This window comes from Euprymna scolopes, chromosome 5 (genome assembly GCF_053919585.1).
Source record: "Euprymna scolopes isolate OS-2025 chromosome 5, ASM5391958v1, whole genome shotgun sequence".
Lineage (NCBI taxonomy): Eukaryota > Metazoa > Mollusca > Cephalopoda > Sepiida > Sepiolidae > Euprymna > Euprymna scolopes.
In genome coordinates, this window is record NC_136486.1 from 31,194,955 (window position 1) to 31,207,773 (window position 12,819).

A 12,819-nucleotide genomic window follows, 5' to 3' on the forward strand; every position below is an offset into this window, starting at 1 on the left:
TGAACTCATCTAGGGAAGTGGTCGGCCCTATTCCAGTTTCACTTAGAAAGAATATGTCCGGTTTCGTCTCCTGTAATTGGGTTTCAACCTCTGGAAGGTTGGAACGTAGACCCCTGATATTGGAGAAGGAGACCTGGTAGTAGGGGTCTACGCTGGAAGATGGGGTTCTAGGTTTAATCGAGTTTTTATTCTGGAGATATTTCATGTTGAGGTTTGGGGATTTATGGAATAGGTCGGCATACTTGGTTAGAGCAGTACAGAGAAGGAAAGTAAGAGAGAAAAAGACAGGAAAAATTTTTTTTTTATTTGTAGCACACGAAAAGGTAAAGCCGTAACAATTACCCACTAGTATGGCATCGAGAGGCCCCACCAGAGACTACTGCATGGTCCAGATCCACTCACCAAATGGCAATACAGCAGTCCCAGTACTTTGCGCCTGCTGATAAGACAGCCTCCTTAGTGGTTAATCCAAGGTTCGGGTCCCTGACTATCAGGCGGATAACGTCAGCCCAGACAAAACGTTTACCTCCAGCACCCTTACTAGTGACATGGCAACAAGGACAGACAGAGACAGAAAAATATCCGACATCTCAGACTACTGGTCACCAAGTAGTACCGACCTTTAAGCAGCTTTTTCTTCACCCTTTGTCATAAAAATCACTCATTGAATGAGGACTGAATGACAAAATAGGAGAAGCGAGAGTTACAGGAGCTGCCGATAACACATCCACTGTATTATCTACTCTCCATTAAAAAAAAAAAAGGGGGGGGGAGGAAAGGGAATGGGTACAAGTGACTTATTTATATCTAAGTAGTAAGTCCGGTGCGAAGTTAATAATTCATGACACTTTTGGTGATAATCTCCCCTCCCATATTAATGGGTGGAAGTTTGTCGTTATCTATCTAGTTTGAATCATTAAAGTTTCATCTTATAATTAATTAAAATCCAATAATTAACTATTATCAATTTGTAAAGTCTGTTAAATATAAATTTACATTAGAGTTTAAATAATTATTCAAGGTTTTAATTTAGGAGGTTCGTTTTCATGAGTGACTGTTTCTTTGCACTGTATTATATTTCGAATGTACTTGAACATAAGGCTAACTATATAAGATAGTATGATTCGCAAGCAAGAAGAAAGTATTTTCAATACGGGCAAGCTTGCAGTAATAGTTTATATTAAGTATACTACTTTAAAGTCCTTAGTTTATCTACTCTAGAGAATAATTTCCGGCATTTTTTTTTTTTTTTTTTATCGTTAGTTACCGGCATTGTTTGTTTTCAACGTTCAGCTTTGTAGCAGGAGGGGGGGACAGATAAGACGGAATACAGACAAAAAGACAGGAGAAATACAGACAAAATACATAAAACACGAAAAGCATATTTAAAAACAATATAACAGAACATTTTGGATTAGTTTAGAAAAAAAAAAAAAAAAAAAGTAAAAATACTAAACGTTTTTGACCTAGAGATTTCGCCTGCTGTCTTTATCAACTGTTAGCTAGCATATGCCTTTCTAGAGTGACAGAAGAGTTCTATTTCCGGATAACTTGGTCGAGTGCCTATCTATAGAATAAAAGTCGTGACGTTTCTATGTGTAAAGAATATCTAATTTACATTTTTTTTTGTTAAAGAAAAAAAAAAAAAAAAAAAAAATAAATTCTAGCTTTTTTTTTTATAAAGTCCTAAGTTTATCTACTCTAGAGAATAATTTCCGGCATTTTTTTTTTTTTTTAATCGTTAGTTGCCGGCATTGTTTGTTTTCAACGTTCAGCTTTGTAGCAGGAGGGGGGGCGGATAAGACGGAATACAGACAAAAAGACAGGAGAAATACAGACAAAATACATCAAACACGAAAAGCATATTTAAAAACAATATAACAGAACATTTAGGATTAGTTTAGAAAAAAAAAAAAAAGTAAAAATACTTAACGTTTTTGACCTAGAGATTTCGCCTGCTGTCTTTATCAACTGTTAGCTAGCATACAGTTGATAAAGACAGCAGACGAAATCTCTAGGTCAAAAACGCTCATACATTAATTCCACGCTCATACATTAATTCCATAGCTAATATAACATTCTGACCTAACGGGTCACGGGTAGTCTAGTATATATATATATATATATATATATATATATATATATATATATATATATATTAATAAAACATGTTAAAAAACCACTTTGAAAAAGAGTTAAAAACATATTTCATTTGAAAAGAAACACTAAATGAGTGGATAGTCCTTAATCCGCAGAGTTTCAAAGAAATACGTTCCTTCTCATAAGAGGATAGGATTGCGGAAAATGTGGGATCAGATTTTGCTTGAAAAAGTATTTGATGAAACTACAAGTAAGTCAAAGATCTTACTTGATAACAAAAAATGAAGCAGAGGGAATAAGATGAAGAAAAAAGTGATTTTACGTGAATGGTTAGTCTGGTGAAAGGTAAAGTATCCAATGACAGTAAAATCCAAAAATGCAGAATCCAAGAAAGTTGGTTAAATTTCCATTCGAACAAGTAAAATCCAAGGGAATAACGTAATTGGAAGATGGTCCAAAATAATCCAAAAGGCAGAAAGTCGTGGAAAAATTCACAAATAGGTACAAGGAAAAGGGAATGAATTCCAATAATATTATTAAATATTATTAATATTAATTATTTAATATTTATAATATACTTTAGTTTTACCATCTTGAATCATTTTGATAAACTTAACTGTAATTTTTATTTCATTATTTATATATATATATATATATATATACATATATATATATATATATATATATATATATATATATGCATGTCCTTTAGATTACTGTCTTATAAGTAAAATAAAAAATAATAAATAAATATTTGTTTACGTCCAAAAATATGGGCAACTTTCCAAGGAAAAAGATATTTAAGGTTATCTATCTTAAAATGTCTTCAGTAGGTTTGTCGTGATTTTACGACAGTAATTAAGGTGACTACTGGAAGACATCTCTTAGTATTGGACTCGAAAGGGTCCTAGAAGCTGGTAAAAGATGACATTCATTCCATATAAAATTGTATGAGTATCTTGTGAAGGAGACGGGGAGTCTCGTCGTGGGCGACGAAGCGTTTCACTGAAGAACCACGGCAACACACAGCGAACCAACAACCAATGACAGCCACGGCGCAAAGGTAACTAACAAAGCTCAGCTGACTGCACGAATAGAAACGGAACCCAACGGTCACTGTACTGATCACCACGAACGTCAGAACCCGACTGCCTCGCACCTCCAATGGACCGATTTTTATTCCTCAAGATGGCCTAGCTAATTTGCGATCCTGCGAGATTCCGTCTCTAATAAAAGCAGGCAGGCGCCATCTTGAAACTCTTTCGTCCGCTGCCCCGACCACAGGATCGGCCACCACCCCACACGCCAGGCACACACGGACCCTCTTGCGCCGAGGGCTACGGTTAGTCTCACACTCCCCCCTGGTCTCCAGATCACATACGTGACACGGCGGACGTGGCCGTTTGATTCGAGCACTCCTGCGGAGGGGTATTGCCGGGACTTCCTCATCGGAGCTCTCAGAAGTGTCATCGGAAGCATCAGCATCAGCATTAGAGCTCGCAGTTGAGTCATCAGGTTCGTGGGGCACAGGTTGGATCCATTGCTCATCGTCGGATGACTTGCTCCTTCCACTGCTCGCAGTTGAGTCACCAGGTTCGTGGGGCACGGGTTGGATCCATCGCTCATCGTCGGATGACTCGCTACTTCCACTGCTCGCCGATTGGTCAGTGCTTAGAGCGGGCCGGACATCCCTTACGTGGCGCGGAGTATCATCGACTAGTATGGCCTGTTCACTGATGACGCCGGTGACCCGCCCCCTCCAAAAGCTGCTGGTGCACCGGCCGCCGGGTGGCTTCACCCAGATGGTGTCTCCCACTTGGTACTTCCCTTGGGGTTCTCGTTGGTCGGGTAGACATACTTCAACGACCTTGACGCGCACGTGGTAGTGATGAATCGCATCAGCGGGCGCACTGCCGCCAGTCACGGCGTCCTTAGGCGTTGTGTTGTATCTGTAAACCGCCTCCGCGATCGTACACTTCTTCCTGGCCGCGATCCTCTTCACGGTTCGGTGGCACCGCTCCGCTATGCCATTGCCGCTCGGCACATATGCGCATCGGTGTCGAAGGCGGTTCCCCCAGTTGTCCATAAAATGCCTAAATTCCCTGCTGCAGAACGCCGTGTCGTTATCCGTGAGGATCTCCTTAGGCGGCCCCCTTTCGTAGAATATGGATTTCAATTCGTGGATGACACTGGTGGAATCCTGCCTTGCTAATTGGTGCCAAATCGCGAACCTCGTTGGCCCGCAGTCTATCAGCGTGAGGAAGTGTTGGCTGCCGTAGTGGGTTATATCCATACCCAACCGACTCCAAGTCGCGTCCACTCCCAGCTGTCCTTTCTGCCATCTGGCTGGGGCGGGGTCGATGGACTGGAACGTTTGGCACTCCCTGACCACTGCTCTTACTGCGCTTTTTGGTATTGATGGTCTAGCCAACTTCACAAAGTAGTAGGTCCGTTGTACTCCGGGGTGCCCACTGTCGTGATGTATCTTCCTGATTTCGTCCTCCTCGACGGAGGCAGCACACAGAGGCAATGGCTTAGCTTCTTTCTTCATAGCCTCATACCATCTCCGTGGTACCCGAGTGAGCTTGTCGGCGAGGTTGTAGTCCGAGGTGACGAGCACTACGTCTACGGACAGGTTGTACTCCGTCACCAGTTTTTTCACAGTCTCCAGCCTCCGTCTTATCAGCATTTCGCTGGCTGCCTTGGTGCGTGCCCTGGCCTTGCTCGTGAGTGTGTCCGACACCCAGTGGTGCACGCAAAGTGAGTCGGTGTGCACACGCAGTTTCTTCACTTCCCATTGAAGTGCCAGGTTAATGCCCTTTATTACAGCGTCGAGTTCTGCCAGGTTGATATGGGCAGCATCATTCACCGGTCGCAGCCAGCAGGCATCCTCAACTACGGCCCCATCTTTCTCCAAAACTACACCGATCGCTAGAGAACTTGCGTCCACCCACACGCTCAGTTCGTCTCCCTGCACGCACCAGTCCCCTGTGGCGGGGTCATTCTTTTTCACACTAGCGACGGTCTCCTTTAACATTCGGACCAATAGTTCGTCGGTTATCTCATCGTCCCAGCCTTTGGTGACTGCATTTGCCCTCCTTTTTATGACGCCTGTCGCCGCACGAACCCATCCGCATACTGGAAGGTGCCCCACAAGTTTCCCGCACAGGGAGAACACAGCACGTCTTGTGTAAACGTCGGGTACGTCGGGAACTGCGGTTCCACGCCTCCACTTCAGGATCCCTCGCTCCTCTTGAACGCTCAAGCCCAATACGCGGGCGCCATCCTCAAGCCGCTCAGAGTCCTTGCAGTTTAGACCAAACTCGGCAAGTTTGGATCTTACGCGCGAAGATGACACGATATCTTCGTTCACGTATATATCGTCAATATACGCCGATGTTCCCTTTCTGATCCATTCTTCTTGTGACAACACGGCATTGACGATAGCCTTCATTATCTGGGGTGCTACGTTTAGCCCAAATCCGAGTTGCGTAAGACAGTATCTCTTCCCGGAAAACATCACTGTCTGGAAAGGCCACATCGCCTCGCCGATCCGGACCTGCAAGTATGCTTTTCTCAAGTCCAGTAGGGACACATTGGACCCCTGCCGGCGCAACTCTCGCAGCTTGCTGGCACAGACGTCGGCGTCCGCTGTGAACGCATCAACATGCGCATTCAACTCGCGGTAGTCCATTACCGGCCTCACCTTTGACTTGTTAGGTTGGGCAACTGCCATCAGCGGTATCAGGCCCTTGGGGGGTCCAAGTTTGTCGTAGGGGTATGGAATCAGCCAACCGTTCTTAATCCATTCACGGAGCTCGCTTTCGTATGCAGGCCTTATCTGGTCGGGAATACGGTACTCTGCCACTTTGTTTTGTAGTTTGGCCGGTTCCTTGTCTTCTGACCACCTCCAAGTGGCGGTCCACGCCTTCTGTTGGTCGTCGAATTCTGCACTGAAGTCCGGCTGGTCGACTCTTAGTGCTGCGCACACCGGGGGCCTATCCTGAAACTCTACAACGCCAGTGCGCGTTATGCGCACGTCGCCCAGGGCTTTGATGGCATCGTAGCCTAGCAACAGGTCGAAACTCAGCGGCTTTTCGCGTGTCACCAGCACTTCGACGTTGGCCGAGTTCCCAGTTCTTGTGCGAATATGTACCACACCCACGCCGCAACACATTCGTATTTTTCCAGTAATGGTAGTTATCCTGACGTTCTTCTTTTTCCATGCCCGACAGAAGTCCGCACACACTATGGTGCGAGAGCAACCGGAATCAAGGAGGGCTGAACATAACGTGTCACTAACTCGGACCTGAATGACAGGGAGCGCCTTATTTATTTTCTGTTCGGGGAAGAGGTCGGCACTGGCACCTTGTCCCCGTCCCCGTTTCCCGCACAGTCTCGGGCCATGTGCCCAGTCTTGTTACAGCGGTAGCAGCGAACAGCCGTCGACCGCCTTCTACAATTTCTTGCCATGTGGCCCCGCCCGTTGCATCTATAGCAGATGACATCACCTTGCGGGCTGGGTCCCTGAGACGGTCCTTCGCCACTTGGTGGGGCTTGTGCGACGGCGACTACCGGTTCCTGCACCGTCAAGTCATCCTTCATTATTGTCCTGGCTCTGTCCACTAGGTCATTCAGCGGTAGTGAGGATATGGTAGATGTTGCTCGCAGGAGCTGCTTTGCTCCAGCGGGGAGTCCTGACAGGAATTTGTAGGCTAGGGCCCTCTCGGGAAGACCGCCGAACAACACCGTCAGCTTCTTAAGTTCGGCGAGATACACGTCCACAGTTTCGCCCAAGCGTATAGACCTCGTCTCAAACTGCTCCCATGCAGTGGCGGGGTCAGTGGCGAACGCCCTGTACAACGCCGCCTTGATACTCGAGTAGTCACACTTCTCCTCAGCGCTGAGTTGCTGATATATAGCGAAGGCCCCGCCGGTCAGCTGCAGAGGAATCACGCGCTCGACATTTTTCACGCCGGACAACTGACAATGTAACTCGACCTTCTCAACCCAGCTGAGTACCGGGTCGGATCCGTCAAATTCCGGTATCAACTTTAGATCGAACCTATCCGCCATTGAAGAAAAGAAAACCAAGTTCGGAGTGGGGGGGGGCCGAAATAGCTTGTATGAGTATCTTGTGAAGGAGACGGGGAGTCTCGTCGTGGGCGACGAAGCGGTTCACTGAAGAACCACGGCAACACACAGCGAACCAACAACCAATGACAGCCACGGCGCAAAGGTAACTAACAAAGCTCAGGTGACTGCACGAATAGAAACAGAACCCAACGGTCACTGTACTGATCGCCACGAACGTCAGAACCCGACTGCCTCGCACCTCCAATGGACCGATTTTTATTCCTCAAGATGGCCTAGCTAATTTGCGATCCTGCGAGATTCCGTCTCTAATAAAAGCAGGCAGGCGCCATCTTGAAACTCTTTCGTCCGCTGCCCCGACCACAGGATCGGCCACCACCCCACACGCCAGGCACACACGGACCCTCTTGCGCCGAGGGCTACGGTTAGTCTCACAAAAATGTAGATCTTTTTATGTTGATAGGATTAACAATATAGAAGTCAGGATTATAGGCGCATGCAGTAATCGAACAATACGTTAGATTGTTTTGAAATTTATTTTATTGTAGAAATTGTTGAAGACTTAATTGATATCATTAATAAAACACTCAATGTTAACATAAGACTCTCAATCAATAATCGAACAAATGACGGCTAGTTATAACACTTTTGTTTTAATTTTCTTTTCACTTTGTTTTTGCTAGGGATGGAGCATTCTACTGGATGCCAAACATTCTCCCAGTAGTTTAGTTACCCTAAGCGAGATATCTTTTTAAGATTTTTTTTTTGTTATATATTCTATGGAAACCTTATATAACACAGAATGAACGACAAAATGCACTGATAAATCAACGAGTTTGTGTTTAAACTATATAATCACGTTGACACATCGGTTCTCGCTGGATCACCGAAGTTAAGCAACGTTGAACCTGGTCAGTACTAAATGAGTGACCATTTGGGACTTTCAAGTGGTGTATGTGTTCTCCGCTTATCTCAGCATTGTTTCCAGTCGTCCTGATCTTCTCCTTGCCACTGGACTCAAACAATGCTGATTCAGGAAAGGTGTGGTTGAGGATTGCGCAACCCTTGCCTCACAATTACACGCGCTACTGCCCTTAAGGAGTATCCTTTGTCATTCAAGATTGAACGGAAGTATGGGATGGTTTTAAACTATAAGACGTTATTAACCGTATTATCGTTTAAAAATCAACTGGACACCGTTTACTGCCGACTTTGAGTCAGGCGTTCTTCTAGTTTTCCGTGGCAAATTTTCTTTTTCTTTTTTTTCTAGAATAACAGGATGCATAAAACAGTTAAGTTGGTGGACCGAACAAAAACCACTTGAGGGCCAGATGTGGGCTTCAGGCTAAGAGTTGCCAACCTTTGTTTTAGACCTTTCCTCTAATCTCATAACTCTGTTTTATTGAACGTGACAATTTGGTAGAAGAATTTTCTTCTTCTTCTTTCGCTTGCTGTAATATTTTGAATCGTTAAATCCAAGACGTTTCAATTGATTTCCAATATCTAATTTCAATATCATTAATTAAATTCTTGTTTATTTTATTATTATTATTTTATTTTGTTATGGTTGCTATTCGATTCCATCCACCCAATTAAGTTTTCAATAATTTATGAAAAAAAAAAAAATCTTCACTATTTCATTAAAGAAAGAATTAAATGAACATTTTTTTTAAAAAAGTAAACTCTGCTTGAAATGTATTCTTGTTTTTTAATTAAACCTTATCAGAAAAAAAAAATTGATTGGACTAATTTGAAGCGTAAGATTATTTAAGCTCGAGTTGAGCCAAACCAGTTATTGATTCTTGTTTTATTCATTAAGTTGATTGAAACGCTGGTGATCCATTTATCACCCTCAGACGTCATTTGATCTCGATCAGCAGTTTTTTTTAATGGTCTTTGCGCCTTCTTTTTTAGCCCATGACCAACCAGGTATTTTCAGCTAAGAATATTAATTAGGGCGTCCTTTTTCTTTGCTGCAGTCAAGGCAATTGATTAATTGGTTTCTAGTAGATTTTCCCACAGTGTCAGGTTTGGGATCATGGTATTTACTTTTTTATATACTAATGGTTCACCCATTTACCAAGGCCAAAAGCAGATCACGGATAAATGTTAGTGTGATCCAGTAAGGGAAACTCTGCGTTGGGACAACCTTCACTAACCGAAGACAGACAAGATAAAGGGGGCAGATTTGCCGTTTAGTTGTACAAATATTCTCGAAGCATGTAACCAATGAAAGGGACTCATTCAGTGAACACCGGTGTATCGTTCAATGTAAACAGAAGTTTGTTTGTATTCACGTGATTATTAAAAATGCAATCATGTGATTAAAATTTGATTAAACTTTACCACGTTGTTTAACAAACAAAAAAATAATGAAAGACGAAGTTTTAAAATGATTAAATGTGTTTTATTTTATAATCAAAAATTAAAAACATTGGACAATAAAAATAAAATCTTGGTTTAATTTTACAGTATATAAACTTCTTTACATTAAAGCAATATACCGGTGTTGACCGAACAAGCCCCTTTTCTTGATTACATGGTTCGAGGATATTTTTACAATTAAGCGGCAAATCTGCCATAAAGGGTAGTATTAGAACAAATACTACACTTTGACTCCTAACCGAAAGACGAAGGAAGCAATTTTGTGTTGATTTTATTGTTACTTCTGAAATCGTTTTTTTTTTATTATATAATGAAACAAGTTTCCCAAGCATTATCTCTTCCATCATAACTAGCTTATTGCCTGAGGCGCCCTCCCTTGTGTGAAGAAATGCAGAGAGGATATTATTTGTGGGGTTCATTAATAATCTATATTCCTTCAAAGTCACCAAATCTAAGCGTGGCTTTAAAACTCGGCGCTTATTTTTGTTCTCTTTGTTATATTAATGAGTCGCCACTGACCAAGGCCAAAAGCTACTCAAGGATAAGGATTAGTGAGATTGTGGACTCCATGATACACGATACTATGAAAGGATTGGAAATGATAAGTGGTATGGACAGCTCGACTGGTATTTGTTGAAAATTGCCGTTGTAGTGAGCTGTGAAATTCTGGATTCAGGTAAAAGAAGATTATTTCAGCCTAGAAAGATTTCTCCTTTACAGACATAAAAGCCGAAGATTAATATCAAAAAAGAAAAGGAACCAATTTTGTGATGATTTTGTTATTTCTGAAATCTCGTTTTTTTTTCATTATATAAAGGAACAATTTCTCCGCACATGATGTCGCCCTTCATAACTAATTCATTGCAAGTGACCTGAGGCGCCCTCTCTTATGTGAAGAAATACAGAGAGGATCAAGGATATTACTTGTCACTGGTCCTGAACGACTAAGTGGCGTTCATTAATAATCCATATAAGCTCAACCTTGTGTAGTCTTAACCCTAACTCGTCATCACAGGTAAATACAATTTTCTGAAATCGTACATTACAATTCGTAAATTTGAATCCTGATTCAGCCAGATATTTTTTTTTTAATACTAATGGTTCATTACTTATCAAGGCGTAAAGCCACTCAAAGATAACGGTTAGGAAGATTTTCAATTAAATGATGGAATAATACTATGGAAAGATTGTGAACTATGATTAATTCACAGAAATAAATGACAGATATTTGTTAACGTTGGACTTGAAAACGATCATTTTGTAGTTTATAAGCAAACATTCCAATAGTAACGTGTTCCACTGATGGGAAGTTTTTGGCAAGAAACAAACTTTGTTCATGGAAGCTCCATTTGATTTTAGGTACAAAGAGGACAACCTTGATATTGGGATTACTATGATAATTTCTACTATTATATAAAATGAACTGTGTGTGTGTGTGTGTGTCTGTTCGTTCCCTATGAACTCAAAAAAGGCTGCGTCGATTTTTACGGATTTTCACAGGAAGGTACTTTATGTGCCTGGCAGTGTTCTTAGATAGGTTTTGTATCGGAATGTCTTTGATAAGTATCAATAATTGAAATAATCTGATGAAAAAAGAAACGGGTGATTTTGACAAACAACCTAACATCACAAATGAATTCGAAAAGTTTTATTACCACACAAGCCGAAAAGGCTCAACATATAAAATCTACAGGTTCTTTGATATGACGGGGGTGCGTTCGAAATGAATGTTTCTGTTTAAAGAACAATTCCACCATGATATTTTTTTTTATTTTAAACTTGCATTCAAGCCATTATCACTGCACAAGAAGTAAGGCCATGCATATAAAATCAACAGTAGTTTTTTTGATATGACAGAGGTGCGTTTAAAATGAATGTTTCTGTTTAAAGCACAATTGCACCATGATATTTTTTTTATTTTTAACTTGCATTTAAGCCATTATCACTGCACAAGAAATAAGGCCATGCATATAAAATCAACAGTAGGTTTTTTTTGATATGACAGAGGTGCGTTTAAAATGAATGTTTCTGTTTAAAGCACAATTGCACCATGATAATTGACTTCTGCATTTTAAACTTTGATTCAAGCTATCATTGTTATTATGGTGTGAGAAAGGAACTCGTAGCAACTTCGATGTGCAGCAGTTCTTTAATGAAGAAAGAAGTCAGTGAAACTTTGTGTACAAAGAGAAACAGGGTAAAAAAGAACATTCTCTTTTTTTTTTTTTTTTTACAAGTAAGTCACCACTTATCAAGGCCCGGAGGCCACTCGGGGATAAGGGTTATTGCGTGTACAGTAATCAATGGGATAATATCGTAATAATCGCTAGTAATGGAGATCTGATAAAGTATCTTACTTAAGGGGGCGGTTCAACAGGAACTTGTTTATGTTGGACTTGAAGACATTCAAATTGTAGTCAGGTGGGAAACAGGTAAACGGAAGGTGCTGGACCAAAGGAGTAAATTAAAGATGGTTTCTTATAATGTGATTTTATTATTTCTATATATAATTGTCTTCCGTTTTCCTGCTTTCCGGCTGACTACAATATGGTTGTGTTCAAGTCTAACGTAAATAAGTTCTTGATGAGCCGTTCCATATAAGTTATCAAATTTACCGAATTTTCATTACTAATGATTACTATATTGTCCAATTTCTACTGTACACTCTTTAACCCTTATCCTTTAGTGGCCTCTTGGCCTTGATAATGTGGGGATGCTTGTGTAAAAAAAAAACACTATGTAGCAGTGTAGCACAATATTGCTTTCTAAATATTTATTAGTATTTATTAATTTATCTAATTTGGATCAGTTCAATATTTAAAACACAGTAGACACTATTTTCATAGAAATGATAATAAACTCCTATTTGCTGTGTGTGTTTGGTTTTTCTGTCCAAAAAACTAATTTTTACGCTATCCCGAATAATATCAACTTTATCAAAAATTATTTATCAATTAACTATATTTCTCATTCCACAAATCCTGCTAGTTGGCTGTTATTCTCCCAACGTTTTGGTTGATGTATGTTCTGAGGTACTTCCTTGTTGAATTGAGAAGGTACTGATCAAGAACCTGACCTGAGGTCACATCTGCATCTTCCGACTGTTTACAGTATGTTGCAGGAAAAAGCCAATACCGACACTGCCAGAAACACGCAGAAAAGAAAAATTAATACAAGATAAGACTTACCAAAAGTTTAATCATATGAAAGAAATATTTTTTGTCTTTTGTTTTTTGTTTT